This window comes from Macadamia integrifolia, unplaced genomic scaffold (assembly GCF_013358625.1).
Source record: "Macadamia integrifolia cultivar HAES 741 unplaced genomic scaffold, SCU_Mint_v3 scaffold1790, whole genome shotgun sequence".
Lineage (NCBI taxonomy): Eukaryota > Viridiplantae > Streptophyta > Magnoliopsida > Proteales > Proteaceae > Macadamia > Macadamia integrifolia.
This window is the reverse complement of record NW_024868353.1, coordinates 1,127-6,905: the sequence shown is the minus strand read 5'-3', so window position 1 is coordinate 6,905 and position 5,779 is coordinate 1,127.

The following is a 5,779-nucleotide window of genomic DNA, read 5'->3' as shown; positions in this document are numbered from 1 at the left end:
TTATTGGTAAATTGTCTTTTAATCAGTTAAGAAGGGTCGGTTTTTCAGCTTTGGATCGAACCAAACCGACTAAATACTTAATTAAACCACAAAGTAAAGGTTGAAGAGAGAAATACCACAAAGTAATTATCTTACATATCTGAGATCAACCATAAATAATAAACGTGATTTATTTACAATTGATTATGGACCCACGATCTATTTCGAGAATGCATATTGAACACAGTCTAAGGCATCATAAAGTTGGATCACGAGAATTCATTTGAGCTGCTTTGTGGTTGTGTAGTATGTGGATTTTAATGTGCAGGTTTAAGATCAGTTGTAAGAATAAAAATTAAGGCTTTTCAATAAGGATTGCATCAAGCCATAAGCATGAAAATTGATGAGCAACTAGTGGAGTTTGATACAAAAGAGACAATAAAAAATTTGTTTGAAGAAAGCCAGTTATACAGACTGACCATGCCTTTACTTTTTCTTTTCTTTTTTTGAAGGAAAAAAAGGATGTTCCACGGTAGTGATCATAGCCCCCAGGACAAGCCCCGTACGGCAAGCAGCACTTCTGTAGAACCAATGGGTGATAGTGGGCATGCCAAGACTCGAACCCACAACCATGCCTTTACTTTAACCTCGTCACTTTGATGTTTTTTTATCATCCTTCCATTTTCTTTTCCCTTGGTAGCTACCTTATACCATAGGGATAATATATTTCAGGTTTCTTATGGTTTTGGATTTGCTTGTCGATCTTTTTGATGTGCTATTTCATAATATTTATAGTAAAATCGTTATCTTCACATGAATAGAATAGGGGAAAATAGAGTTCGAGTTTTTATTATTGGATTTTGCTTTCCTCTTTGTAGTTCAAGTTAGAGCTGTCAATTGGGACTGGTCTAATTAATTGGGGCGTGTGTTAGACAAGACTATAAAATTATCACTTATTAACGCAAAACCTTGGAATTAGTACTAATTAATAGAGGGATGATCTGGTTTTGTTTCCTATACTGTTCCCAGTTCTTAATTGGTTCAAAGATTAAAATACTGGTCACTAGAGCCCAAACAAAATTGTTTTTAGCACATTGGGCTCATAAAAATTTATAATAAAATTAGAGAATATAAATAGTGTGAAATTAATGCCCCATTTGAACGAGTATGCTTGGCTCAGAAGAGTGAATAGTGTTGTTGTACAATCCCGGTTGACATGAATCCTGTAGAACACAAATTAAAGACTGACCCGAAGGGAGCTTCGAGAATAGGCTCTGATGCCAAATTTAGATTCAAATATACTTCCTGTGTAAAAATGTTCAATCAATTGAGAGTCTTACCTGTAGGTTTGGCTGGGTACTCCTTATATAGGTGACATGAGTCTTTCTTATTGATCAAGAGGCTCAGGCGTGTGTCCACGGGCCTTCTCCCTATTGGAGGGATTATCCTTTATTGTGGCTGACCTGGTCGGGATCATAACGGTTAACTCAACTTGGGTTAGCTTCTCACAATGGCTAACCCGACCATGGTTAAGTCTTTCAACGGTTAACTCAACTGTGGTGAGCCTGGGATTAAGTAGCTTGGGGGTTTAGCAATCCTACCTAACCATGGTTAGTGATCAAGGATTAAATAACCGTCTAATCCTAGTTAGCTTCCTTGGGTAAGGTTACAAGAGTGGGGGGCCTCCCCTGTGAGTAGGTCGGGAGGTCGGGAGGTCGGGAGGTCCCAATTGCTGGTTGAGGAGCTTAGCTCAAGCTCGTGTCAATGAGACTGGTGTGCGGCCACTCGACCATTGTATGTGGTTGACGTGGTCAGGGGTTTAACCGCCCGACCATTGGGTGGTCAACGGGTATATGTGGTATATGAAATAGTGAGTGAAAAAAAGCAAACGCCCATATATAAACTCCCATAATTGGTACCTAATCGGTTCTAACCAGTTAATTGATTCGGTTTAGTTCGGATTCTAAAATATAAATCACTCTAATGGCTAAGACTAGAACCGACCTATTAATAATAAGTTTCAATTGATTTTGATTTTTAATTGATCGGTTCAGGTCTGTTTTAATCCCTAACCCAGATTGATACACCTAGGGCCCGTTTGATAACGCTTCCGCTGTTTTCGTTTCAAGAAACGACAGAAACATAAATTTCTGTTTCTGGGAACATAAACAAAATTTTGGGTGTTTGATAAACTTTGTTTCTTGAAACTCTTATTAGCGGCCATACGAGTCTCTATGCATGTGGTTAAACCCAGGTTTCTGGTTCAACACCGACATTCAAAACAAACACCAGAGTTCGATTGTTATCACGGGTGAAGGAAATGGATTCATTCAATACGAGGATATCAGCAGTGATGAGAACAGAGTTGTTATTGAAAAGGAAACCAGCTTTGGGATCAAGAATTGTGGAAGAGGTTTACCAACAAACCTCAAAACTATATGAAACCCTAGATTACCCAAAGTTTTAACACTTACCAAGGCTCACGGTTCCTAGGAAAAAGAGAGACAACGAGCATGCGAGGGAGAGAGAAGAATGGGACAGAGCAAACGAGAGAGACAGAGAGAGAGAGCATACCTGCAGGTTCGAGCAGCAACAAGGATGGTGGTTGTCTGCTTCGTGCAGCTTGAGACAATGGAGTGGCTAGTCGTGACTTTCAACTAAGGCTCGACAATTTGGATTCTGGATGAAAGAGATGAAGGGCCTCCCGGCAGATCGAGATTCAGAATTAGGTAACGATTTACCGGAGAAGTGGAGAACTAGGGCAGAATTTGGAGTTGATTCCTCATTGATTGGGGCCTTGCAGCGGAGTGCCACCGGCAGATTGAGATCCAGAGTTCGATTACGATTTACGAATGTAAGAGGTAGGACTTGAGGAGTGGAAGAAGCGGCGACGAACCTGGCCGCCCCCTTCGCGGGACCCAGAGGTGATTAAGGAGTCCAGTAGCTTCACTATCGTTGAAGGGAGGCCTACTGTTGAAGAGGGTGACGATCGTGGTTGGTGTTCCACCAACGAGATGAAGCTCCCCGTCGTCAGGTACGCCGGAGAAGCAGAGCTCCCCGTCATCGGGTACGCAGGAGAAGCATAGCTCCTTCAACGAAAATCAGAGGAAGGGGGGTGTCGATCTTCAAATGAACATGATAAATTTTCATAATTTTTAAGTTGGTGTGTCGGTCGATCGTGGAATTGTGCCCCTTTTTTGTTTCGAGAAACAAGCGAAACAAGTAAAACTTGTTTCGTCATTCATGTTTCTTGAAGCATAAATTGTTATAAATTTCAATTTATGTTTCAAGAAACAAGTGGAACAAAACACTTTTACCAAACGGTATTTATGCCGTTTCTGTGTTTCTGAGAACAAGAAAACACAGAAACACGTTTCTGGTTACGTTATCAAACGGGCCCCTAGTTTAGGTGGAACTTGTGAAGTATGTTGGAATGGAGTCTCAGCCCTTGCAAGAACAAGCAATACAATCCCAAACAATCTGATGAGGAAGTCCAAGTGCAGCAGAATCTAATTCAGTTCCATTAAAACATCTAAATGAATTGAAATGTTTCAATTAACTGAATAATGTAATAGATTCAATATCATTTAAATAAATTTTTTCTTTACAACTATAGAGAGCAGTAATAAATTGTGACATAACTTGGCAAAAGAACCATTTGAGGAAGAAAAATTAGTACAATGATTCACACCCACTCTCAACATCAATCGGGAGCCGGGCCTCAACACCCTTCATACTGGAGCATGCAAAGTTTTCTATTGCAATGCCAGTGCCACTTGAAATTGCTTTCTCGCAACTTATCATGTATTGGAGTTATTACTAAATTTGCTCTAATTTATTCAATTTTATATTTTTTACTTTTACCACTCATTCATCTCAAGTCTCAACATCCTCATTTCAGCTACACTAAGTTGATTTACATTTTGTTTCTTTACTGTCCAACATTCAGCTTTGTACATCAGTGCCGGTTTTCATAATAGTCCTATAAAACTAAAAAAATAAATCGATCACATAACACTCCCAATACACCTATTCATTTGAGTTTTTAGCTTTCTTGGATCGGCTCAAACCCCATCTTATTCTTCTCATTAGTATCCCCACCTTCCAATATTGCCCCTTCTTTGGTTATTTCTTACAACGTGCTATTAAATTATTACTCATTTCAAGATTGCCTTTTCACTTATATGTCTTCTCCACTCACGTGCATGCCTTAGCCTTTGTTAATTGATTACCATAATTACAATATTACCATTATCATCACTAGGTATTTGAGTTATTTGTCATCTAGGAAGGGTCATAGTGAACCTAAGTAGGGTTTTGTGACCCGGGTTTCGCATCACACTAGTCACTACCAAGGTTCGAGATTTCGGTTTTGACCAAAACTTGGTCAGTCCTTACATCTTTCATCTGATATGGATTCGATTGGAATTCCTCCAGTAGTTGACAACCACCCCCGCCCCCACTTTTTGTGAACCTTTGTCTGTTGGCCCCTTAGATTAGGGGTGTCAATCGGTTGGGTCGGATCGGTCCGATTTTGATCGCGCTTAATTGGGCTTGAAGACTTTCAAAGGCTGTACTGTGTCCGCCCATTTAATTAATCGGACTTAGTTATTGAGGGCATGGTACTCTTTATATTCGGTTGGTCGGTCTCGGACTGTAATCGGGCTTTAGTTGGGTCTTAACCAGGCTACGAGTATGTTTAATGTTAAACGGGCCCTCTTTAAAATGTGCTCTTATATTCCAGTCCACTCATGCAAGCCCAAAAAAATGACAATAAATTAATAAATGATACCAAATATAACCATTATTTAAAATGTGAACATGTCTTTACTTTTTAGTTTTTACTCTTTAATTTGGGGGGTAAAATAGATATTCTACAATCATTAAAAGGTCAGGCCAGGCTGGTGCACAATAGGTTGGTCTCGATCAGGTGTTATTCAGTCAGTCTCGGTCGAGCATCCGATGGTCCAAGTAGTAGGACTGAGACCGACTGTTTGTAAACGGACCGGGCTCAAGCCCGACACGTTTAATAAATGGTCCGGGCCAGACCGGCCTATAAACGGTTGATCCCGATCGATTTAGTCAGGTCAGGCAAAAAATTGACACCCCTACCTTAGACCCTCTAGGTGGGCACCCTCCCAGACATTCTATACGTCAGAAAATTAAGGATCGTCTTAGACGTCAGGTTCTCTTCTCGACCTCTGATTATGAGTCTTCTGCTACTTCACCTCTTAAGGTTTGGATGGCTACCTCAAAGCCATATGAGGATCATGAGTCTCATCTGTTTCAACTGTGGAGGGTATGGTCTCTAATGGCTTTGTTTATATATATTTATTTCAGCTTCTTTTCTTTCCTCCCTTATTCATGTTACTTTTGTGTATGGTGATCCCAAGCATGACCTCAGGGAAAGATTTTGACATGAATTAGTTCTAATCAGCCATTCTGTATTTGGCCCATGGATGTGCAATGGAGATTTGAATGAAACTATTAATAGTGAGGAGAAGGTTGGGGGTCGTTTGAAGAGTTTGGCCTCAACTATTATTTTTTCTTCTGCACTGAATGATTGTGGTTTAGTGGAATTTAATTTTACATGTCCTCGTTTTTCTTCTCATCCTGTGGATAGTCATAATTTTCTTAACTTTGTTTCTCCTGAATTTCAGCTTCTCAAAATTCTACTTTAAATGCGGTTTTTACTGATGAAGGAATCAGATCTGCTGTGTTCCAAATTGAGGCTCTCAAGGTTCCCGGTCTAGATGGGATGCTGACTAAATTCTATCAAATCCATTGGAACATTGTTGGT